This window comes from Genypterus blacodes, unplaced genomic scaffold, assembly GCF_046128005.1.
Source record: "Genypterus blacodes isolate CSIRO-AG114 ecotype Tasmania unplaced genomic scaffold, CSIRO-AGI_Gbla_v1 ptg000062l_1, whole genome shotgun sequence".
Taxonomy (NCBI): Eukaryota; Metazoa; Chordata; class Actinopteri; order Ophidiiformes; family Ophidiidae; genus Genypterus; species Genypterus blacodes.
Window position 1 is genome coordinate 1,625,721 of NW_027466874.1, and position 23,145 is coordinate 1,648,865.

At 43.7% G+C, this 23,145-nt stretch overlaps 32 non-coding genes across 32 annotated transcripts; all 32 read right to left on the reverse strand.

The window, feature by feature from the left end:
- Positions 1-49: 49 nt before the first annotated feature.
- trnas-gcu (transfer RNA serine (anticodon GCU)) lies at positions 50-131 on the reverse strand. Its single transcript has one exon. It is a non-coding gene; the product is annotated as a tRNA-Ser (tRNA).
- A 227-nt stretch (positions 132-358) lies between these two features.
- On the reverse strand, positions 359-440 carry trnas-gcu (transfer RNA serine (anticodon GCU)). The gene has a single exon. It is a non-coding gene; the product is annotated as a tRNA-Ser (tRNA).
- Positions 441-666: 226 nt separating this feature from the next.
- Positions 667-748, reverse strand: trnas-gcu (transfer RNA serine (anticodon GCU)). The gene has a single exon. It is a non-coding gene; the product is annotated as a tRNA-Ser (tRNA).
- Positions 749-975: 227 nt separating this feature from the next.
- On the reverse strand, positions 976-1,057 carry trnas-gcu (transfer RNA serine (anticodon GCU)). Its single transcript has one exon. It is a non-coding gene; the product is annotated as a tRNA-Ser (tRNA).
- Positions 1,058-1,284: 227 nt separating this feature from the next.
- Positions 1,285-1,366, reverse strand: trnas-gcu (transfer RNA serine (anticodon GCU)). The gene has a single exon. It is a non-coding gene; the product is annotated as a tRNA-Ser (tRNA).
- Positions 1,367-1,592: 226 nt separating this feature from the next.
- On the reverse strand, positions 1,593-1,675 carry trnas-gcu (transfer RNA serine (anticodon GCU)). Its single transcript has one exon. It is a non-coding gene; the product is annotated as a tRNA-Ser (tRNA).
- Positions 1,676-1,901: 226 nt separating this feature from the next.
- trnas-gcu (transfer RNA serine (anticodon GCU)) lies at positions 1,902-1,983 on the reverse strand. The gene has a single exon. It is a non-coding gene; the product is annotated as a tRNA-Ser (tRNA).
- A 226-nt stretch (positions 1,984-2,209) lies between these two features.
- On the reverse strand, positions 2,210-2,291 carry trnas-gcu (transfer RNA serine (anticodon GCU)). The gene has a single exon. It is a non-coding gene; the product is annotated as a tRNA-Ser (tRNA).
- A 228-nt stretch (positions 2,292-2,519) lies between these two features.
- Positions 2,520-2,601, reverse strand: trnas-gcu (transfer RNA serine (anticodon GCU)). The gene has a single exon. It is a non-coding gene; the product is annotated as a tRNA-Ser (tRNA).
- A 227-nt stretch (positions 2,602-2,828) lies between these two features.
- trnas-gcu (transfer RNA serine (anticodon GCU)) lies at positions 2,829-2,910 on the reverse strand. The gene has a single exon. It is a non-coding gene; the product is annotated as a tRNA-Ser (tRNA).
- A 226-nt stretch (positions 2,911-3,136) lies between these two features.
- trnas-gcu (transfer RNA serine (anticodon GCU)) lies at positions 3,137-3,218 on the reverse strand. The gene has a single exon. It is a non-coding gene; the product is annotated as a tRNA-Ser (tRNA).
- Positions 3,219-3,445: 227 nt separating this feature from the next.
- trnas-gcu (transfer RNA serine (anticodon GCU)) lies at positions 3,446-3,527 on the reverse strand. The gene has a single exon. It is a non-coding gene; the product is annotated as a tRNA-Ser (tRNA).
- Positions 3,528-3,754: 227 nt separating this feature from the next.
- On the reverse strand, positions 3,755-3,836 carry trnas-gcu (transfer RNA serine (anticodon GCU)). Its single transcript has one exon. It is a non-coding gene; the product is annotated as a tRNA-Ser (tRNA).
- A 226-nt stretch (positions 3,837-4,062) lies between these two features.
- On the reverse strand, positions 4,063-4,145 carry trnas-gcu (transfer RNA serine (anticodon GCU)). The gene has a single exon. It is a non-coding gene; the product is annotated as a tRNA-Ser (tRNA).
- A 226-nt stretch (positions 4,146-4,371) lies between these two features.
- On the reverse strand, positions 4,372-4,453 carry trnas-gcu (transfer RNA serine (anticodon GCU)). The gene has a single exon. It is a non-coding gene; the product is annotated as a tRNA-Ser (tRNA).
- Positions 4,454-4,679: 226 nt separating this feature from the next.
- trnas-gcu (transfer RNA serine (anticodon GCU)) lies at positions 4,680-4,761 on the reverse strand. Its single transcript has one exon. It is a non-coding gene; the product is annotated as a tRNA-Ser (tRNA).
- Positions 4,762-4,988: 227 nt separating this feature from the next.
- trnas-gcu (transfer RNA serine (anticodon GCU)) lies at positions 4,989-5,070 on the reverse strand. The gene has a single exon. It is a non-coding gene; the product is annotated as a tRNA-Ser (tRNA).
- A 224-nt stretch (positions 5,071-5,294) lies between these two features.
- Positions 5,295-5,377, reverse strand: trnas-gcu (transfer RNA serine (anticodon GCU)). The gene has a single exon. It is a non-coding gene; the product is annotated as a tRNA-Ser (tRNA).
- A 226-nt stretch (positions 5,378-5,603) lies between these two features.
- trnas-gcu (transfer RNA serine (anticodon GCU)) lies at positions 5,604-5,685 on the reverse strand. The gene has a single exon. It is a non-coding gene; the product is annotated as a tRNA-Ser (tRNA).
- A 226-nt stretch (positions 5,686-5,911) lies between these two features.
- Positions 5,912-5,993, reverse strand: trnas-gcu (transfer RNA serine (anticodon GCU)). Its single transcript has one exon. It is a non-coding gene; the product is annotated as a tRNA-Ser (tRNA).
- Positions 5,994-6,217: 224 nt separating this feature from the next.
- On the reverse strand, positions 6,218-6,299 carry trnas-gcu (transfer RNA serine (anticodon GCU)). The gene has a single exon. It is a non-coding gene; the product is annotated as a tRNA-Ser (tRNA).
- A 226-nt stretch (positions 6,300-6,525) lies between these two features.
- trnas-gcu (transfer RNA serine (anticodon GCU)) lies at positions 6,526-6,607 on the reverse strand. The gene has a single exon. It is a non-coding gene; the product is annotated as a tRNA-Ser (tRNA).
- Positions 6,608-6,834: 227 nt separating this feature from the next.
- Positions 6,835-6,916, reverse strand: trnas-gcu (transfer RNA serine (anticodon GCU)). The gene has a single exon. It is a non-coding gene; the product is annotated as a tRNA-Ser (tRNA).
- A 224-nt stretch (positions 6,917-7,140) lies between these two features.
- Positions 7,141-7,222, reverse strand: trnas-gcu (transfer RNA serine (anticodon GCU)). The gene has a single exon. It is a non-coding gene; the product is annotated as a tRNA-Ser (tRNA).
- Positions 7,223-7,449: 227 nt separating this feature from the next.
- trnas-gcu (transfer RNA serine (anticodon GCU)) lies at positions 7,450-7,531 on the reverse strand. Its single transcript has one exon. It is a non-coding gene; the product is annotated as a tRNA-Ser (tRNA).
- A 224-nt stretch (positions 7,532-7,755) lies between these two features.
- trnas-gcu (transfer RNA serine (anticodon GCU)) lies at positions 7,756-7,837 on the reverse strand. The gene has a single exon. It is a non-coding gene; the product is annotated as a tRNA-Ser (tRNA).
- Positions 7,838-8,063: 226 nt separating this feature from the next.
- trnas-gcu (transfer RNA serine (anticodon GCU)) lies at positions 8,064-8,145 on the reverse strand. Its single transcript has one exon. It is a non-coding gene; the product is annotated as a tRNA-Ser (tRNA).
- Positions 8,146-8,369: 224 nt separating this feature from the next.
- Positions 8,370-8,451, reverse strand: trnas-gcu (transfer RNA serine (anticodon GCU)). Its single transcript has one exon. It is a non-coding gene; the product is annotated as a tRNA-Ser (tRNA).
- Positions 8,452-8,678: 227 nt separating this feature from the next.
- trnas-gcu (transfer RNA serine (anticodon GCU)) lies at positions 8,679-8,759 on the reverse strand. Its single transcript has one exon. It is a non-coding gene; the product is annotated as a tRNA-Ser (tRNA).
- Positions 8,760-8,985: 226 nt separating this feature from the next.
- Positions 8,986-9,067, reverse strand: trnas-gcu (transfer RNA serine (anticodon GCU)). Its single transcript has one exon. It is a non-coding gene; the product is annotated as a tRNA-Ser (tRNA).
- Positions 9,068-10,810: 1,743 nt separating this feature from the next.
- On the reverse strand, positions 10,811-10,893 carry trnas-gcu (transfer RNA serine (anticodon GCU)). Its single transcript has one exon. It is a non-coding gene; the product is annotated as a tRNA-Ser (tRNA).
- A 384-nt stretch (positions 10,894-11,277) lies between these two features.
- trnas-gcu (transfer RNA serine (anticodon GCU)) lies at positions 11,278-11,359 on the reverse strand. The gene has a single exon. It is a non-coding gene; the product is annotated as a tRNA-Ser (tRNA).
- Between the last annotated feature and the right edge of the window lie 11,786 nt (positions 11,360-23,145).

Here is a 23,145-nt window from a genome sequence, read left to right on the forward strand (position 1 = left end):
CTAAGGCCAGGATATGGATTTCGCGAGGACAGCCAATCCAAAAGAAAACCGACGAGGATGGGATTCGAACCCACGCGTGCAGAGCACAATGGATTAGCAGTCCATCGCCTTAACCACTCGGCCACCTCGTCCTCCATTTGATGTCGGTTTGACCTTTTATAAAAAATCAGCAAATAGAGCCCACAAGCTGTTTTATTCTAAGTGCTGCTAACGCAACATCTAGGCCTGGATGCTAATTGGAGCTCTGCTGATGCAATTGACATTATTGGAACAGAGAAACACAGAAAGGATCAGGGACAACACAGGATTCTAAGGCCAGGATATGGATTTCGCGAGGACAGCCAATCCAAAAGAAAACCGACGAGGATGGGATTCGAACCCACGCTTGCAGAGCACAAAGGATTAGCAGTCCATCGCCTTAACCACTCGGCCACCTCGTCCTCCATTTGATGTCAGTTTGACCTTTGAAAAAAATTCAGCAAATAGATCCAACAAGCTGTTTTACTGCAATTGCTGCTAACGCAACATCTAGGTAAGATGCTAACTGGAGCTCTGCTGATGCAATAGACATTATTGGAACAGAGAAACACAGAAAGGATCAGGGACGACACAGGATTCTAAGGCCAGGATATGGATTTTGCGAGGACAGCCAATCCAAAGGAAAAACGACGAGGATGGGATTCGAACCCACGCGTGCAGAGCACAATGGATTAGCAGTCCATCGCCTTAACCACTCGGCCACCTCGTCCTCCATTTGATGTCGGTTTGACCTTTTAAAAAAATTCAGCAAATAGAGCCCACAAGCTGTTTTACTCTAACTGCTGCTAACGCAACATCTAGGCCTGGATGCTAAATGGAGCTCTGCTGATGCAATTGACATTATTGGAACAGAGAAACACAGAAAGGATCAGGGACAACACAGGATTCTAAGGCCAGGATATGGATTTTGCGAGGACAGCCAATCCAAAGGAAAACCGACGAGGATGGGATTCGAACCCACGCGTGCAGAGCACAATGGATTAGCAGTCCATCGCCTTAACCACTCGGCCACCTCGTCCTCCATTTGATGTCGGTTTGACCTTTTAAAAAAATTCAGCAAATAGAGCCCACAAGCTGTTTTACTCTAACTGCTGCTAACGCAACATCTAGGCCTGGATGCTAACTGGAGCTCTGCTGATGCAATTGACATTATTGGAACAGAGAAACACAGAAAGGATCAGGGACAATACAGGATTCTAAGGCCAGGATATGGATTTCGCGAGAACAGCCAATCCAAAACAAAACCGATGAGGATGGGATTCGAACCCACGCGTGCAGAGCACAAAGGATTAGCAGTCCATCGCCTTAACCACTCGGCCACCTCATCGTCCCTTTGAGGTTGGTTTGACCTTTGAAAAAATTCAGCAAACAGATACCACAAGCTTATTTAACTCCAACTGCTGCTAACGCAACATCTAGGCCAGATGCTAACTGGAGATGTGCTAATGCTAATGACATTATTGGAACAGGGAAACACAGAAAGGATCAGGGATGACACAGGATTCTAAGGCCAAGATATGGATTTTGCGAGGACAGCCAATCCAAAAGACAACCGGCGAGGATGGGATTCGAACCCACGCGTGCAGAGCACAATGGATTAGCAGTCCATCGCCTTAACCACTCGGCCACCTCGTCCTCCATTTGATGTCGGTTTGACCTTTTAAAAAAATTCAGCAAATAGAGCCCACAAGCTGTTTTACTCTAAGTGCTGCTAACGCAACATCTAGGCCTGGATGCTAACTGGAGCTCTGCTGATGCAATTGACATTATTGGAACAGAGAAACACAGAAAGGATCAGGGACAACACAGGATTCTAAGGCCAGGATATGGATTTCGCGAGGACAGCCAATCCAAAAGAAAACCGACGAGGATGGGATTCGAACCCACGCGTGCAGAGCACAAAGGATTAGCAGTCCATCGCCTTAACCACTCGGCCACCTCCTCCTCCATTTGATGTCAGTTTGACCTTTGAAAAAAATTCAGCAAATAGATCCAACAAGCTGTTTTACTGCAATTGCTGCTAACGCAACATCTAGGTAAGATGCTAACTGGAGCTCTGCTGATGCAATAGACATTATTGGAACAGAGAAACACAGAAAGGATCAGGGACGACACAGGATTCTAAGGCCAGGATATGGATTTTGCGAGGACAGCCAATCCAAAGGAAAACCGACGAGGATGGGATTCGAACCCACGCGTGCAGAGCACAATGGATTAGCTGTCCATCGCCTTAACCACTCGGCCACCTCGTCCTCCATTTGATGGCGGTTTGACTTTTTAAAAGAAATTCAGCAAACAGATACCACAAGCTTATTTAACTCCAACTGCTGCTAACGCAACATCTAGGCCAGATGCTAACTGGAGATGTGCTAATGCTAATGACATTATTGGAACAGGGAAACACAGAAAGGATCAGGGACGACACAGGATTCTAAGGCCAGGATATGGATTTCGCGAGGACAGCCAATCCAAAAGAAAACCGACGAGGATGGGATTCGAACCCACGCGTGCAGAGCACAATGGATTAGCAGTCCATCGCCTTAACCACTCGGCCACCTCGTCCTCCATTTGATGTCGGTTTGACCTTTTATAAAAAATCAGCAAATAGAGCCCACAAGCTGTTTTATTCTAAGTGCTGCTAACGCAACATCTAGGCCTGGATGCTAACTGGAGCTCTGCTGATGCAATTGACATTATTGGAACAGAGAAACACAGAAAGGATCAGGGACAACACAGGATTCTAAGGCCAGGATATGGATTTCGCGAGGACAGCCAATCCAAAAGAAAACCGACGAGGATGGGATTCGAACCCACGCTTGCAGAGCACAAAGGATTAGCAGTCCATCGCCTTAACCACTCGGCCACCTCGTCCTCCATTTGATGTCAGTTTGACCTTTGAAAAAAATTCAGCAAATAGATCCAACAAGCTGTTTTACTGCAATTGCTGCTAACGCAACATCTAGGTAAGATGCTAACTGGAGCTCTGCTGATGCAATAGACATTATTGGAACAGAGAAACACAGAAAGGATCAGGGACGACACAGGATTCTAAGGCCAGGATATGGATTTTGCGAGGACAGCCAATCCAAAGGAAAAACGACGAGGATGGGATTCGAACCCACGCGTGCAGAGCACAATGGATTAGCAGTCCATCGCCTTAACCACTCGGCCACCTCGTCCTCCATTTGATGTCGGTTTGACCTTTTAAAAAAATTCAGCAAATAGAGCCCACAAGCTGTTTTACTCTAACTGCTGCTAACGCAACATCTAGGCCTGGATGCTAAATGGAGCTCTGCTGATGCAATTGACATTATTGGAACAGAGAAACACAGAAAGGATCAGGGACAACACAGGATTCTAAGGCCAGGATATGGATTTTGCGAGGACAGCCAATCCAAAGGAAAACCGACGAGGATGGGATTCGAACCCACGCGTGCAGAGCACAATGGATTAGCAGTCCATCGCCTTAACCACTCGGCCACCTCGTCCTCCATTTGATGTCGGTTTGACCTTTTAAAAAAATTCAGCAAATAGAGCCCACAAGCTGTTTTACTCTAACTGCTGCTAACGCAACATCTAGGCCTGGATGCTAACTGGAGCTCTGCTGATGCAATTGACATTATTGGAACAGAGAAACACAGAAAGGATCAGGGACAATACAGGATTCTAAGGCCAGGATATGGATTTCGCGAGAACAGCCAATCCAAAACAAAACCGATGAGGATGGGATTCGAACCCACGCGTGCAGAGCACAAAGGATTAGCAGTCCATCGCCTTAACCACTCGGCCACCTCATCGTCCCTTTGAGGTTGGTTTGACCTTTGAAAAAATTCAGCAAACAGATACCACAAGCTTATTTAACTCCAACTGCTGCTAACGCAACATCTAGGCCAGATGCTAACTGGAGATGTGCTAATGCTAATGACATTATTGGAACAGGGAAACACAGAAAGGATCAGGGATGACACAGGATTCTAAGGCCAAGATATGGATTTTGCGAGGACAGCCAATCCAAAAGACAACCGGCGAGGATGGGATTCGAACCCACGCGTGCAGAGCACAATGGATTAGCAGTCCATCGCCTTAACCACTCGGCCACCTCGTCCTCCATTTGATGTCGGTTTGACCTTTTAAAAAAATTCAGCAAATAGAGCCCACAAGCTGTTTTACTCTAAGTGCTGCTAACGCAACATCTAGGCCTGGATGCTAACTGGAGCTCTGCTGATGCAATTGACATTATTGGAACAGAGAAACACAGAAAGGATCAGGGACAACACAGGATTCTAAGGCCAGGATATGGATTTCGCGAGGACAGCCAATCCAAAAGAAAACCGACGAGGATGGGATTCGAACCCACGCGTGCAGAGCACAAAGGATTAGCAGTCCATCGCCTTAACCACTCGGCCACCTCCTCCTCCATTTGATGTCAGTTTGACCTTTGAAAAAAATTCAGCAAATAGATCCAACAAGCTGTTTTACTGCAATTGCTGCTAACGCAACATCTAGGTAAGATGCTAACTGGAGCTCTGCTGATGCAATAGACATTATTGGAACAGAGAAACACAGAAAGGATCAGGGACGACACAGGATTCTAAGGCCAGGATATGGATTTTGCGAGGACAGCCAATCCAAAGGAAAACCGACGAGGATGGGATTCGAACCCACGCGTGCAGAGCACAATGGATTAGCTGTCCATCGCCTTAACCACTCGGCCACCTCGTCCTCCATTTGATGTCGGTTTGACCTTTTAAAAAAATTTAGCAAATAGAGCCCACAAGCTGTTTTACTCTAACTGCTGCTAACGCAACATCTAGGCCTGGATGCTAACTGGAGCTCTGCTGATGCAATTGACATTATTGGAACAGAGAAACACAGAAAGGATCAGGGACAACACAGGATTCTAAGGCCAGGATATGGATTTTGCGAGGACAGCCAATCCAAAGGAAAACCGACGAGGATGGGATTCGAACCCACGCGTGCAGAGCACAATGGATTAGCAGTCCATCGCCTTAACCACTCGGCCACCTCTTCCTCCATTTGATGTCGGTTTGACCTTTTAAAAAAATTCAGCAAATAGAGCCCACAAGCTGTTTTACTCTAACTGCTGCTAACACAACATCTAGGTAAGATGCTAACTGGAGCTCTGCTGATGCAATAGACATTATTGGAACAGAGAAACAGAAAGGATCAGGGACAAAACAGGATTCTAAGGCCAGGATATGGATTTCGCGAGGACAGCCAATCCAAAAGAAAACCGGCGAGGATGGGATTCGAACCCACGCATGCAGAGCACAAAGGATTAGCAGTCCATCGCCTTAACCACTCGGCCACCTCGTCCTCCATTTGATGGCGGTTTGACTTTTTAAAAAAATTCAGCAAACAGATACCACAAGCTTATTTAACTCCAACTGCTGCTAACGCAACATCTAGGCCAGATGCTAACTGGAGATGTGCTAATGCTAATGACATTATTGGAACAGGGAAACACAGAAAGGATCAGGGACGACACAGGATTCTAAGGCCAGGATATGGATTTCGCGAGGACAGCCAATCCAAAAGAAAACCGACGAGGATGGGATTCGAACCCACGCGTGCAGAGCACAAAGGATTAGCAGTCCATCGCCTTAACCACTCGGCCACCTCTTCCTCCATTTGATGTCAGTTTGACCTTTGAAAAAAATTCAGCAAATAGATCCAACAAGCTGTTTTACTGCAATTGCTGCTAACGCAACATCTAGGTAAGATGCTAACTGGAGCTCTGCTGATGCAATAGACATTATTGGAACAGAGGAACACAGAAAGGATCAGGGACAACACAGGATTCTAAGGCCAGGATATGGATTTTGCGAGGACAGCCAATCCAAAAGTCAACCGACGAGGATGGGATTCGAACCCACGCGTGCAGAGCACAATGGATTAGCAGTCCATCGCCTTAACCACTCGGCCACCTCGTCCTCCATTTGATGTCGGTTTGACCTTTTAAAAAAATTCAGCAAATAGAGCCCACAAGCTGTTTTACTCTAACTGCTGCTAACACAACATCTAGGTAAGATGCTAACTGGAGCTCTGCTGATGCAATAGACATTATTGGAACAGAGAAACAGAAAGGATCAGGGACAACACAGGATTCTAAGGCCAGGATATGGATATCGCGAGGAGAGCCAATCCAAAAGAAAACCGACGAGGATGGGATTCGAACCCACGCGTGCAGAGCACAATGGATTAGCAGTCCATCGCCTTAACCACTCGGCCACCTCGTCCTCCCTTTGCCGCGGTTTGATTTTTTAAAAAAATTCAGCAAACAGATACCACAAGCTTATTTAACTCCAACTGCTGCTAACGCAACATCTAGGCCAGATGCTAACTCGAGATGTGCTAATGCTAATGACATTATTGGAACAGGGAAACACAGAAAGGATCAGGGACGACACAGGATTCTATGGCCAGGATATGGATTTTGCGAGGACAGCCAATCCAAAGGAAAACCGACGAGGATGGGATTCGAACCCACGCGTGCAGAGCACAATGGATTAGCAGTCCATCGCCTTAACCACTCGGCCACCTCTTCCTCCATTTGATGTCGGTTTGACCTTTTAAAAAAATTCAGCAAATACAGCCCACAAGCTTATTTAACACCAACTGCTGCTAACGCAACATCTAGGCCAGATGCAAACTGGAGATGTGCTAATGCTAATGACATTATTGAAACAGGGAAACACAGAAAGGATCAGGGATGACACAGGATTCTAAGGCCAGGATATGGATTTTGCGAGGACAGCCAATCCAAAAGTCAACCGACGAGGATGGGATTCGAACCCACACGTGTAGAGCACAATGGATTAGCAGTCCATCGCCTTAACCACTCGGCCACCTCGTCCTCCATTTGATGTCGGTTTGACCTTTTAAAAAAATTCTGCAAATAGAGCCCACAAGCTGTTTTACTCTAACTGCTGCTAACACAACATCTAGGTAAGATGCTAACTGGAGCTCTGCTGATGCAATAGACATTATTGGAACAGAGAAACAGAAAGGATCAGGGACAACACAGGATTCTATGGCCAGGATATGGATTTTGCGAGGACAGCCAATCCAAAGGAAAACCGACGAGGATGGGATTCGAACCCACGCGTGCAGAGCACAATGGATTAGCAGTCCATCGCCTTAACCACTCGGCCACCTCGTCCTCCATTTGATGTCGGTTTGACCTTTTAAAAAAATTCAGCAAATACAGCCCACAAGCTTATTTAACACCAACTGCTGCTAACGCAACATCTAGGCCAGATGCAAACTGGAGATGTGCTAATGCTAATGACATTATTGAAACAGGGAAACACAGAAAGGATCAGGGATGACACAGGATTCTAAGGCCAGGATATGGATTTTGCGAGGACAGCCAATCCAAAAGTCAACCGACGAGGATGGGATTCGAACCCACACGTGTAGAGCACAATGGATTAGCAGTCCATCGCCTTAACCACTCGGCCACCTCGTCCTCCATTTGATGTCGGTTTGACCTTTTAAAAAAATTCTGCAAATAGAGCCCACAAGCTGTTTTACTCTAACTGCTGCTAACACAACATCTAGGTAAGATGCTAACTGGAGCTCTGCTGATGCAATAGACATTATTGGAACAGAGAAACAGAAAGGATCAGGGACAACACAGGATTCTAAGGCCAGGATATGGATTTCGCGAGGAGAGCCAATCCAAAAGAAAACCGACGAGGATGGGATTCGAACCCACGCGTGCAGAGCACAATGGATTAGCAGTCCATCGCCTTAACCACTCGGCCACCTCGTCCTCCATTTGATGTCAGTTTGACCTTTTAAAAAAATTCAGCAAATAGATCCAACAAGCTGTTTTACTCCAATTGCTGCTAACGCAACATCTAGGTAAGATGCTAACTGGAGCTCTGCTGATGCAATAGACATTATTGGAACAGAGAAACACAGAAAGGATCAGGGACGACACAGGATTCTAAGGCCAGGATATGGATTTTGCGAGGACAGCCAATCCAAAGGAAAACCGACGAGGATGGGATTCGAACCCACGCGTGCAGAGCACAATGGATTAGCAGTCCATCGCCTTAACCACTCGGCCACCTCGTCCTCCATTTGATGTCGGTTTGACCTTTTAAAAAAATTCAGCAAATAGAGCCCACAAGCTGTTTTACTCTAACTGCTGCTAACACAACATCTAGGTAAGATGCTAAGTGGAGCTCTGCTGATGCAATAGACATTATTGGAACAGAGAAACAGAAAGGATCAGGGACAACACAGGATTCTAAGGCCAAGATATGGATTTCGCGAGGACAGCCAATCCAAAAGAAAACCGACGAGGATGGGATTCGAACCCACGCGTGCAGAGCACAATGGATTAGCAGTCCATCGCCTTAACCACTCGGCCACCTCGTCCTCCATTTGATGTCAGTTTGACCTTTTAAAAAAATTCAGCAAATAGATCCAACAAGCTGTTTTACTCCAATTGCTGCTAACGCAACATCTAGGTAAGATGCTAACTGGAGCTCTGCTGATGCAATAGACATTATTGGAACAGAGAAACACAGAAAGGATCAGGGACGACACAGGATTCTATGGCCAGGATATGGATTTTGCGAGGAGAGCCAATCCAAAATGAAACCCGACGAGGATGGGATTCGAACCCCTGATGCAGAGCACAAAGGATTAGCAGTCCATCGCCTTAACCACTCGGCCACCTCGTCCTCCCTTTGCCGCAGTTGGACTTTTTAAAAAAATTCAGCAAACAGATACCACAAGCTTATTTAACTCCAACTGCTGCTAACGCAACATCTAGGCCAGATGCTAACTGGAGATGTGCTAATGCTAATGACATTATTGGAACAGGGAAACACAGAAAGGATCAGGGACGACACAGGATTCTAAGGTCAAGATATGGATTTTGCGAGGACAGCCAATCCAAAAGAAAACCGACGAGGATGGGATTCGAATCCACGCGTGCAGAGCACAATGGATTAGCAGTCCATCGCCTTAACCACTCGGCCACCTCGTCCTCCCTTTGATGTCGGTTTGACCTTTTAAAAAAATTCAGCAAACTGATACCACAAGCTTATTTAACTCCAACTGCTGCTAACGCAACATCTAGGCCAGATGCTAACTGGAGCTGTGCTAATGCTAATGACATTATTGGAAGAGGGAAACACAGAGAGGATCAGGGAGGACACAGGATTCTAAGGCCAGGATATGGATTTTGCAAGGAAACTGTTGCAATTTAACACTGTTTGTTAATTGTTGACTCTGAGTTGGAATCAAACTTTGTATAAGCTCCATTTCAGTGGTGTTGGACGAAGATGAAGAAGATACAAGAAGTATAAGGACTTGCATTCTGTGAGGGAATCAAATCCAAAATGTAAGCGATGATTGGATTTGAACCCACGGGATTTATGCTTCAGTCAATCCGTAGCATGAATCAATGGTTCATTGAATCAAGTTTATGTTCAAATGAGGTCCCGACCTTCAACAAGATGAGGTGTCATGAAGGGTTGCGACCTAAATTGAACTGTAAAGAGATCACAGAATCCTGCACATATTGATTAGTTTGCAACATTTTGTGTAATCTGATCAAAGCTGTTTTGGTTTTCATCGTGTATTTTAACATTGGAAGTAAAATAGTCAGATATAGTGCAGACAAAATCTAAATTGCTTTTGAGGGAAGAGTAAGAACCTCCATTGGCCACAGGCAACGACCTGCTTCTGCAACGCGTTTCTCCAGCACTTCAGTGACCTTGAGATGCAATTCAATCTGCAATTTAATCTCTTCTTCTCTTTTTTTGAGTTTCAATCAGACTTAAGGCACAAAGGCACAAAGTAAAAGTGACTGGCTGGAGAAGAAAGAGGAGGGAAAGGAGGGACTCAATCTAAAATGGACCCGGAGCTTCATGCACATCTGTCATGTTTACTCTCTCTTTGCCTTTTGGCTCTTATCAGTCACACTGAACCCAGCCGCTTAATCAGTTATATCTCTTGATGGACTAAGAGGCCATATTTCCACAGACATAAATGCTACATGGCAGCCTTCAACAGCCACAGCTTCAGTTTACTTGCTCGCTCTCACGCGACTGTATGCCGTGCTATAAAACACCAGGACTCATTCTAGGCACAAGTTTCTCTCGCCAAAGCAGATTATTCCTCCCAGCTCCATGCCAGGCAGCATAATGAGATGGTTAGATCACAGAGAAGACCTCCAGCATATGCCCCTGTGTCACTTCTGTTTAGGGAGGCCGTATTAGCCAGTTGGAGGAAGGTTTCAGCTGGAGTTTAGCGCATCACAGGCAGTAATGGTGTACTTTAGGTTACAATATCTGAGTACTTTTTTGCACAACAGTAATAGTGTTTCAGGTGCATTGATTCCGTGCAAAGGCAGAGCGGAGAATACATTGATTAAGGTGAGATCACACACGAATGGGAGCACATGCAGTGGAAAGAAGCACTACCAGCAGGAGCCGTGCTGTAGAACACAATAACGCCGCCATAAAAGGGCTTCTAAAGAGGACTGATGGCACATTTTCATCTTTCTTGGTTTTTCTATTCTCTTTATTGTTATCCAGTAAGTACAACAAAACTTGCTCTTTGCATTTAAAGCACCTTAATCACTTTGTGCAACTGGAAGCTACAGTGCTGCAACTCAGGACCAATTCGAGGGCTGTGTAATGCCTTTGGTTCAAGGCAGAGGAATCAGCATGAACCTTTGAAGGTAAGAGATGGGTACAAAAATCCGATCCAGTCAGAAGGGAGTAGACGAGGATGGGATTTTGAACCCATGCGTGCAGAGCACAATGGATTAGCAGTCCATCACCTTAACCACTCGGCCACCTCGTCCTGTGCGCTGTTACATCCTGACTAATACGGAAGAGATGATAGGTGCTTTGCTAATGCGACTATTACAACACGTAAATCCTTATGAACATCAGTGTGGACCGTCACTGTGAGATAAGACAAACTAAATGCTGGCTGACGAGGATGGGACGCGTGCAGGGCACAATGGATTAGCAGTCCATTGCTCAGCCATCTCGTCCTTAGATAAAGCATGGTCCTGAGTGAGAAAAAACTGGAGAAGTATATGACTTGGGGTTCAGTTTTCCGTCGGACTGCAGTTGCTTGCATTTTTTGGACCTAAGCTAACATGATATGAGGTGTGAGGGGCTCCATGGATTTGAAAGGCATGACATTCATCCGATGAGGTAAATTCAAGCCAAAAGCCACCGACGAGGATGGGATTCGAACCCACGCGTGCAGAGCACAATGGATTAGCAGTCCATCGCCTTAACCTCTCGGCCACCTCGTCCTGTCAGTATTGCATTCCATGTGTTTTTCTAAGCGTATTACAACTGCGGCAAGGATTTGATTGGAAACTCACCTTGGCACACAGAGAGAAAAACGTTTTCCGGTTTTCCAGGACAACAACGCATCACCGTCATGGGCACTTCGTGTTGTCTCGGCGTGAGGTCACCCTCTGCGGAGGATAAGGTATCATTTATTTATTCTTAATTAAATCTCTCATATCTGTAATTAGTTTGTCAGCAGAAAGTGATGAAATGTGTTAGATATAAATAATTAAAGGGGAGATATTAATCAGGCAGACAGAAGAGGAGTCGCTGTTTATCTCCTTTATTATTCGAAAAGTGCAAATGAATCCCACAAAAAGTGAGCATCAATAAATATTCATTTTGAAGCAGATAAGAACAAAGTGCTGAGATGTGCTGCTGAACACTTTGCTTCATTTGGTGGTAAAACGCGTTGAAGTACTGCGGTTTGAATTCACATCTGCGCGTACGGGGACCAGTCGGGATCTTCTTCACTGTCCCCTCCGTGATGAAGATTAAGATGAGCTGGAAATGAACCTCATCTCTCAGCATGATAAATGTCCACCAAGTGTAATTAAAGACTTTTAGTTAATTCCCCTGTCTGCGCTCTGTGGTGACCATTTTTAATCATTTCCTGTGGTCGGCTCGGTGTAATTGAATATCTTCATTATATAGCGACTGGAATTTTACGCACAGTCCTCTGCAATGTACACGGTAATGTGTTACGCGCTGATGTCAACGCTCCAGCTATTAGCACTCAGGGATAAATACCACAACCACAATGAAAAATACTACATTTGGAATTCAACTCAGAATTTTAATATTGGCATTCAATTTTAGTCATCAACAATCAAATCAAAATCCATTTGCGAGTTTTCAATTGACTCCAATGTTAAGAGATTGTTCTTCTTTTCCACATTCAAGTGAAGGAATGATACAGGACATTCTTTTTTCTTTTTTTGTTTATCATTCACTAAATTTGAGTTTTATGTGTCACTGTAAAAAACGGTTGCTGACAGGACAGTGTATTTAGCAAAACCTTTTTTATTGCAGTCAACCTGGACGTGATCAAATGTTTTTATGATCATTGTTGGAAACAAATAATTGTCTGATTTTTAAACTATAATTGGAATTAGAATGAACAGTTTTCTTTATTTGAGTTTTTTTTTTTAAATCAAGAATTTTCAAGAATGAAAGAATTGTCTTGGCGAGCTGTGACGTCGCTGTTAACTCGAGTTTGTTTCTCACAATGAACAGTTCAAAATCTCTTCCTCAGAGCTATCGGGCATTATGGGAAATATAATCCATCACCTCTGTTGAAGTCTTTCTGGTAGACTGCAGATACATTCTCCAATACAATACATTCTATCTAACAGTGAAATATCACATTTTCAGTCTCACCTAAACAGGAGATGTTGCAGCTTCCTGCTCTGTCTCGCTTATGAATCATTCTCTGCACTGATGAATATGCCTAAATTAAAAGACCTAATGTTACGGATACATTGCACATGTCTGTACATATTTTATTTCCTTACTAAAATTTACTGCATGTACAGTTTATTTATTTATTTATAAGATGAGTGTATGTTGAGCAATTCCACCATAGTGAATTCCTTGTATACCTGTATTAGATTCCATTGGAGTCCCTCTCAGTGCTCAGAGTGGCTCCATTCCCTCAGTCTCTCTACTTGAGTTGTACCCCTAGCACAGGCCTCCGCTCAACTCTTGTAATTGTTGGTACGAGTTGAATAATGAACGTGTGGAGCGTTATGGCTCCTCAGCTCTCTCATTAGGAGCTTTGTCCCTCTACCGTGATAAGGAGCTCGGCCACCTTTTCTCCAGCAGCACAAATTACCACCTGAAGAAAAGTATTACGCTCCATTTAATTACACCGGGCTCTCAGCGGTGAGACCATTTTAGAGACAAGCGTGAAAGTGTCAGGCAGCAGGGGGTCATGTCGTCACGCTGGCTGCTTTACAGGATGTCAGGAAAAGAATTCCCCTATAAAGGCCAGAAAAAGGAAAGTCGAATGTATGGAGGGAGATTTTTACTCTCCAGTCTCCCACAGTCCATAAGGAAAAATAAAAAAGCCAATCAATAAATACATAGATACAATTTCTGATACCTGGGGAAAAAATCTGAAATTATTCGAACACTGGATTTTCCCAAAAAATTGGAAAAAAGTGTCATCTTTAAAAAGTGTATTTCTTTTCTTTCGTTTTTCCTTTCTTTTTTTTGCACATTTTGCAGATGCCGTTAACTAAATGTCTGCACAGTTGCTAGGTAACTTATTCTAGTTAGTTGGTAGTCTAGTTAGGTATGAACTACACACCTGTGAGTCTAAGCTAAACTTTGACCTGCTGTGCTCGTTTTTCGCCCTCACATGAAGATTCTCTCACTCTTCAGTTTTGCTGAAGTCAGCTAACATGTCCGTGGCTCGGCTCTCAAATAAAGCAGCAAAAGCCACCGGAAACACACAAACCTGCAAACCCACGGCTATAAACAAAGCTGCACCTGACAGCCTGAGGTGACCTGAGACGACTCAAAGACACACACACTGGAACGTTTACCTGCATGTAAGTGACCTGGCGTGCCGCTTGCTACCCCCCAGGCAGTCATGTTCATCACCTGCGGCATTTAGTTTAGTTGAGCTTAACTCCGGAGCGACTCGTTCCCTGGCGTGTCACACCTGTCACACACCGCTCGCATTGCCATTATTGCGCATTAGCTTCACTCAACATCCTGTCGCCGTTTGACAAAAAGAGTAAATCTGGTGTGAGCCTCACGCAGGTCTCAGAGACATTTGGCTAATTAAAGTGAAATGGGGCAGATAATAGCTTTTAAAAACATTTCAGCCATTTAATGAGCTTATTATTTACTATGAAAAGGAACGTGTCACCGCCACCGCCGCCGCAACAGCAGCCGCCCACTCTAATACCATCCTGCTGTGTTGAGTCTTAGCATTCATAAATTTCAGCGACTTAAGAAATGTTATCACAAACTAATGAAATAACGCTCAGCCCCCTCCAACACTCAGAGGCCCCTGGGGGCAAATTGTCTGAAGTCATTGGTGGGAGATGGTAATTAAAAGACATAAGTGAATGAAATCATCTTCTTGCCCAGATGAGGTCCTGAGAATGCAAATTTAATAAAAAAAAAAAATCAAGTTAATACGGTTTTATGATGGCGTCAGGCTTTTCATACAGCATTGATGTTTTTCCATTAGGAGTTAGAGACGATGTTAGAGTGTCGGTGTTAAAAATGGGGTCAGTCATGCGTCGGCTTATTGCTTTGAAAGGCTCCCTGCTCATTTACATGCACAGGCTGAGGCCACGTCGGGATGCTGATTTAATGAATTATCTCAGTCTGCTGCGGCACTCTTCATCGTAATGCTGCCCCTTTACTTCCTCTTCCTTCAGGCGGCGACGGGGGGAATGTTTTCATTGCTGTAACTCTTTATCTTTTTGTTCATTTACGGTTTATGAGCATAACTCAGGTGATGACCTAGAGCAGAACGGGAAGCTGATTAAACAGATGTTCTCTCATCCTGAAGCTTTGGAGGCTGTAGTCATATCTGCTCAATGTTACTTTGGACTGAATTTGGATTTTATTTGCCCTTAACAGAGCTGCACTGTAAACAAACCAAAACCAACCAACACACAAAAGCTAAGCAAAGCAAAAGCTTTTAACTTGGATACAAAATGTAAAAATAATGTAAAATATTACAAAAAAGTGAAAAATCATGAGGAAAAAAATTAAATAGAATTTCTGAAGAATAAAACTAGAAAACATTGAAAAAAAAAAAAGAAGCAACATCTCCACTAAAGGACATTTAAACAAAAGGTCCATCTCAGAAATTAGGCAACAATTCCAGAAAGGTCCTGTCTCTGTCTTCATACCATGTTTAGATCTGATCCTCACATATTTGTATTCTACTGCATTAATTAATTCTCTTTTATAACCAGCTGCCTGCTGAAGGCCTGCGGGTGACTTGGCCAAGTTTCCTGAGGTGTTATCAACGTGTGCCGTCCCTGTCAAATAAACTAACGACATTAATACATCCTGTCTAGACAATAACTATTTCTCTTATAGTATTTTAGGTGACGGAATTCAGTGAAAGCCGAGAATAACAACAGACAGCAGAGGGTTAAACGGTTCAGGCCTCCAGTCTTCGTCAGTCGGGGAGCAGCGAGTTTACTCAGCGCACATAACAGGAAGGAAACAGCGTCTGTCCTCTCTAATGAGAAGGTTCAGGTCACTCTGAATGCAGCGCAGAAAAACCTGAGAGAGCTGCTGCCGCTTAGAGATTTTTAGGTGATTTATGAAGTGGAAAGTGCCAATTAGCACAGAACAAAGTAGCCACATTATAGACGGGCGGGGGCAGAGGTGGCAACGGTGAACTTGACCGTCAGAGCAGCTGATGGCTCCATCGATCAGGGAAGGATTTTAGCCTGCAGAATGAATTACGCCGTCACCATGTTTGCCACCAGAGCGTTAGGGAACTGGGTCAACTGGATGACTGAGAGTGTGTGTGTGTGTGTGTCTGTGGTGCCGTGTGTCTTCAGGCCCCTTTGAAGCCTCAGATAGGTCGGAGCAGATCACTGTCATTGTTTTGTACCATCTCGGTTTTGATCTCTGACTTGGATATGACAGCGAGCCAGGGAATCAAAGGTAATGCACCATCAATCTGTTCCCGTGGTGACAGCCGGAGAGGAAACGATGAGCAGAAACAAAGAAGGTGCAGATTTATAGAAGGCGGCTTGGTGAAGATGTAAAGAAGGGGCTTTGGGCTGACCTTGTCACACGGAGAACAAGCCAGCCACCGAGCCTGAAGGTGTCACCCACCGACAGCTTGGCTACAGATTAAGATTCAAGCTTTGCTCCATTCCTCACCCACCGTCCTTTCAGCTTCCACCTGACCCAGAACACCCTCTCCCACTCATTTGTATTTATCACCCGACACTTATTTCATAATTCCGTTCCGCCGTTTCCACCGACGCAGGAAAAATAATGTCGGCTTTGGAGCAATTAATGTTGGCATGTTGTTCCCCTTCTTTGCTATGCACATTGTGTATGAATACCTAAAGGTCAGCGGAGGCATTTATGAGCCTGCACCTCCATTATTCATTCTAAGTGTGTAGTTTGACACTCGTGTCCCTCCCCGAGCTCCCCAGGGACTCATTTTTCTCTCCAAAGAGATACATGGATGCAAAGCTGCAGCCCGGCAGGACTTTACTGCGATCCAAGTACCTCCATTATATGAAAGACTGCAGCGTTGGTTCGGGTTGGCGTGGATGCCGTTCGTCACGAGGAGCCGCTTCCTTCGAGGGCTCGTGATGGGCGGTGTTGTTGCTCACGCTGGTGGTGGCGAGGCGTCGTCTGGGTGTGTTTTTCGTCTGATGTTTACAATTGGGTGGCCACCGACAATTGATAATTCATGCTCATCTGTTATTTTTCTGTGGCGTCTCATAAATATCACATCCTCGACAACATGGACTGAACCAGAAACCAAACATCTATAAATGTAACTGGGGCGCGTACACAGAAGCCTATAGGTTTACGCAAGAACTCAAAATCTGTCTCCTACATGACAGATGATCACTCCACCCTTTTGATTTCTGATTCTCCTGAACGCTCGCCTTTTTCTGTGTCCTCCTTTGTATGAAAGGTAGCTGCGACTTTCTTCTTCCCGCCTCAACAATTTCACTACTGTCCTGTCACTCACTCGCCAGGTTGCACTTTCACAACATCCACAATTCTATCCTCATTTTCAATCTAGTTCTAAGGTACACTCGCTTGCCACAGCACCACTGTGCACACTGAGTGAACACAGGGCATCTTAGGTAATCACAGTTCATGGTTATTTCCATGCAGGTGTCTAAGTTCAATATATTAAAGACACTTAATGGATGAATTTCTATCATTTTCAAAGTTCAGCTCATACTCCATATTCTATTACATCACGAAAATGTGAGAAAATAACAACAATCATAACATGTCCCTTTTAAAAAGTCAATCTCTTGCTGTGCCTCTCACACTTCCACTGGTCATTTCTATTCGGCTGTGACAGACGAGGTCCCATTTGTTTATGTTGAGCACCAGTGGTTAGGAATGATAATGTTCCCAGTTTGAACTCCAGCTGGGACCTTTTCCCTTTGGTGTGTGCATGTTCTCTCACAGGTGCTCTGCTTTCCTCCCACAGTCCAAAGACCTACAAATGAATTATTGAGAATTGGATTGTCGAAATTGCCTGCGGGCGTGACTGTCACAGAGAATGAGTTGATGTGTGTGTGTGTGTGTGTGTGTGTGTCTGTGTGTGTCTGTGTGTCCTCCCCTGGTCACCCCTGTAGAGGATCTCTCTTTTTGTTTATTCATGGCAGAAACAAACTGACACCAACACCAAAAAGAAGTCAAAACGCAGATTAAAAATGTAATAAAGGAAAGGTTGTGGTGAATAACATCCTTTGCGATGGGTTTACTGGGCATCAAAAGTGCAGTGGCTGTGTTTGCGGCGTGTTCTTCGCAGCGTCGGGTGTTAGAATCATGGCACGGTCATTCTTCTTCATTTGCACTGCATAAATTACATTTTCAGTGTGACAGCAGATCTGCCCCACAGCCAGTCATACAATGAATTTAATATCTGAGAGTGCAGTTCATTTGTCTGGCAGAAGAGGAATTGAAATACTAATTAAACAGCTCCTCTTTAAACGCGCCATATTCATGTTTATAGGTTTATTCAGGCTCACCGGAAGGACTGGGTAGCAATAATTTGGGTTGAAGATGGATTCGGATTCTAATGCTACACGGTAAGAGATGTCGCTTTCAGGCAATTAGGGAACGGCGATGATAAACAAGAGACATTCATCCGCCGAGCTCTGCACGCCATGATTAATGTTGTCAACTGGAACAGGAACTATGCAAATAAGCAATTGTAAAAGGATTACGTGAATCTATCATTCTATATGGCAGAAATCCTCGCACTGTGAACACAATAGACGACAAATCTGCGAAGGCCAAAGGACAAGAGGTAGAGATTGTGCTTCTTACACTGCAGAAGTGGGATCGAGGATGGAGGATTACAATGCATGAAAGCTTACCCAAAGGTGACAAATATGAAGAGACGGGCCAAGTCTGAACTCTTTTCCAAGTACGCATAGATTCTTAGTGATGAAAATATCTCTGCAACGCTGAATTTCTTGGTGGAAGTATTCTGGTCACAACCAAATTGAGGCAGACCAAAGGACCAGACCTGGAGTGTCTGAGTAAATGTGTTTACTTCCCACATCGGATAGTGCCACTCTACTTGCTGTTATGACACAAAACACACGTAATGGATGGAGTAATAAACCCACTTAATTAGCTGCTCCCTGTTTACACGGTCGATGGTTAAAGTGTGATTGTGGTCAAGAGTGATAAGACCCAAACCTTGATGATGGAGATTTGTTGAAAACTCGATTCGGGCAGCTGTGCTGGCGTTTCAAGGTTTGGTTTATTCACTCTGCCAGACGTTTCCAAGGTATTGTGTCATGAAGCCTGTATACACACATCCATGATGCATAGCTGCAAGCACAACAGCACCCAAGAATACACAACACGACAGAGAATATGACAACCAAGAAGACACATTAAACAGCCATTGTTGGTTCCCAGGAGCGCCATTGGTTGTAGCGAGTGGCTCATTCACGATATACTATAACCTGGCCTTATTTCAACATACAGCCGGCCTGAAAAGAAAAGGTGACATCATCGCCAGGTATGTGTTTCCTTTCACAGTCACGTTTCACTCTCGAATCTGGCAATGTTACTCCATTTTCATCCAAGAATGAAAGTGTGCCACATTCCAGCTGTGTTTGGCAAATTAGCATGCACATTTCTGAAAGAAATCCCCCCAAGACATCAGAAATTCCACAACTCTGGCAACTAAAAAGCAGTAAACTAAACACTTCAGCGTTCGTGTTGCTTGACAGATCCAACATTAACTGTAATACACTCCACGGACACTCATTTGCTCTAGATTAAGTCTAATTTAATGTGTCAAGATGAATTTATTTCTCCTTGTTGTGGTACACCAGCGTTTCAAGCACTTACCAGGCGTGCTGTTTGTCACCAGCGTTGTTTAAATACCACTACATTAACCTTTTGATTAAGATAAAGAGCCTCTCCAATGCCTGCGGACCCTGTGGGGTACCCGTTGTAAACACTTGACTGAGTAGGAGTGATCGGAAAGCTGCTGGACCCATTAGCTTCCCAGTCAGATCTATCTTAGGCCATCGAGGGACCAGCGGACCCACGCTGTCAGAGGCCAAAGCTAAATTGATCCATTGTAATTGCATCCTCTGTGAAGTTAATGACTTTTTAAGGCGAAGGGGCCACCGCCGTTTCCGATTCTGACAGATACATGTAAACGACCTTGACACGCACACGCATGCTAATTGGCGGGTTTGACAGCTGTCCTTATGAATGAGTTTGTCTTCCTTAAATGTCTCCGAAATGAGGACGCAGGCGGAGCGATATTTCTCACTGCCGTCAGCCTTTTGTGATCATTTTACTGCAGAGGACAATCAAAACTGTACAGAGCGACATTTGTTCCGATTGAAACAAATTGTTTGTTTTCCATTTTCCGTCTTAGGCCACTGCCGAGCCACATGCCTGAGGACATTTGATCTATGTTTCTGCATTGTGCACATGCAACCCTACACAACACAGATGGTGCCGCATGTCTACATCAGTTATCTAAAGATAACCTGTTCTGCATGGTGGCGCTTCCTTCACACTGAGCAACGCCATCAACAAGACACAGGGAAGTTCATTAATTTCCTCCATGGCCGAGCAGCCCCATTCATCTCCCGTCAACGGCAATTCCACTGCTTCCACGTCTTCCATTAATATTCATGTTCACTCATTTTACAGATGTTCTTGTTATGTATCAACAAGAGCTCTATATACTTCATGTACTCATCCATGTAAATTAAATGCTTTTAAGATATAAGTTCAAATCTACTGTTAATTTACTGTTAAGAGGTAATTGAAACTCTTATTTTAGTGTGAGTCATCCTTGACATTGAGAAAATCTACATATCAATTAACTTGATGTCGGTGCTATTACAACATTATAGCATTTGCATTTGTGTGTGGGAATAACAATTTCCTTAGCATATTCAGCAAAAGTAGAGAAGAAGAAGAAGAAGAAGAACACTTTTATTGATTCTTTTCCTCTCTCAGTTGTTAGGGTTTATGGTGTTATGTGGTTTTTCTTACATAATCATTTTTGGTATCAAAGTCCACCCAGTTTGGTTACAGTCCGTTGATTCATTCATGAGATGCAGCACTTTTTGAAGAATGAGCCACAGCCACCCAACTTGCCAATCATTGGAGAGCTGTATAGAATATAAATGAAAACAGAGTCCTCAGTCCAGACATTCTACAAGTAACACTTTGTGACTGGTTGGGTGTGGCCTATATGGATGGATACCGACACAAGGAATCCAAGAAGAAATAAATGTTGATTATATGAGAAAAAGTTTAAAAAGTACCAGACAAATCAAACGCAGGCAAAAGCATAATCTCCTTGGTGTAGGTAATTATATCGAAATGTGTACGGAACGCTTCATTATTGGATCACAATTCAAATCTATCTCACATAGTGATCCGAAATACAGTCCATGCATCTGGTCTCCAGTCTCCAGGTAAAACCATCCACACACTAGTTCAAAACATTACCCACCTCGTCCTCCTGGCACCTCTTCCTCTCCGTAAAGTTATTTTGAATCGGTTGTTTTTACTTGCCTTGTGTTCTTACACCAGGAAAGCAGCATAGCAACCACCCACGCCAAAAAATGTACTAATTATTTACAACGTGCGCAAAAAATAATAAGCAGGTTTTTATAATATAACGGCCCATCTGATCATAACGCAGGCTGAATCCAGATCATACCAAGGCTCAAGTGTTTGTTATTATGCCGATGACACTCTCATTTGCCCGAGGCTCTTAACCGACACAAAGAACTTTTCATGTTTCAGAAGTGTAGGTGGCTCTATTTAAGCTTTTATTCTCTTGGGGACTTTGAAGCTTTATTTAAAGCAGTTTTATCTCAGTTGAAACCCTTTGCATTCCTTCTCATTTTGCTTGTGTGACATGTAGCTGAAATGAAGGGATTGGTGTTCTTGTTATTCTTTGGACATGTTTGAAACGGAGGTCTTGATTTGATTTGAGATTACCTGAATGAACACTTTGCATCTCGCATCACCTCTTTAATGTTGCCTGCTACATAACCAACAAAATGCTGAATAGTTTTGAAAAGCAACTTTTATTTCTGAACGTATTTATGATTAAAGCAAATCTGTCGAATCAGTTAAGTCAAAATGAGTGCTCAACGGATAAATGGGCAGCCAGTATTATTCGCTGATGTTTGTTTTCCTCAAATTTGTTTACATTTTACATTATATAAATCTTTTACTGGCAGTATTTTATGTATATTTAACCCATACGTATCTGTGAATTTAATAGTTAAAAATGTTTATTTACACTAAATACTTAATTTCCACTCGATTTTGTTGATTTTGTCTGTATTTTTAGTCAACTTGACTGAAGTAAATGAATGATTAATTTTGATAGCTGTGACCTTTGCTCTTGTGGAACTTATATACACAGATACACAGTAGGTGAAAATGTTTGTGCAGCATTTAAAAACTGTACAACATTTTCTGGAGGTAGTCACTGGAGATGGCTCTGAAAATGTCATCAGTCATGAGGGCACAGTCCATGTAACACGATGCTCTGTCTCAGCAGGGGTTTTTCCTTCAGGGAGATGGTTCAAGTTGACTGGGTTCACGAGGCGACGGTAAATTGTTTGCTCTTAAAAGTGGTTGAGCGTGGGTGGGATGTTCATGGCGTCAGACTGCAGAGTCCGCGTTCTCTGAATGGGAGCGATGAAAGACGTGGTTTCCCATATTCTCAGTGAGCAGGTCAATAACTTATAGAAGGTCTGAGCAGTCATCTCATTTCAATGGGGTCCTTGGCCATGACACCCTCCATAGCATGAAGGCTTTTTACTTTGAGAGCACAGTGGACATTGAAAAGTAATGAAATCATGTCTATCTCGGCACTAAAGGCCATTATAAATTCATTAAACTGTTGACCTCAAAGTATTATGGTTTAAATGTCTCTTTACAGGAGCAGTGTGGGTGGAAAATGCCAAGCAACAATCTGATGTTGTCTGATAAAGACCTAAAGTAAGACCAAGATACCTTCATGAAAACAGTCTGACCAACACTTTAATCAGACTAAGCATAGTCCACCTAAAAGATGAGGTCCAGGCTGATATTTGGGCTCTAGATGGACATGAAAACAATTGCCAACACAAATACCATTGCTCACTGTTGGGTTTTTGGCAAAAATATGTGCTATGTTCTGATGATTGAAGTACCACACAACACTCTGTGTGGTAAATGGTTGCATCTCTTGGGCTCAAAGGTTGTTCCCTATCCTATCAGTTGGAGGCGCTACAGGAAAATATTCTTTCAGGGAACTCCATTTATGGATTCCTGTCACGATGTAGTGAGGATGTCAGTGGATTTAACAAAACAGTGACATACTGTGGCTCTTAATAGGCAGTAGCTGAGCAGAAGCCTCTGTTATGAAGTTAAATGTTGCCTTTAATGAAATAAATCTGATATTCAGTCATTTTGTTATTATAAAGATTTTGTGATTACACTTCTGCTTCTGTTTTTAGAACGTGAGTGTTTTGTTTTCCTTTTCGCAGAAGTT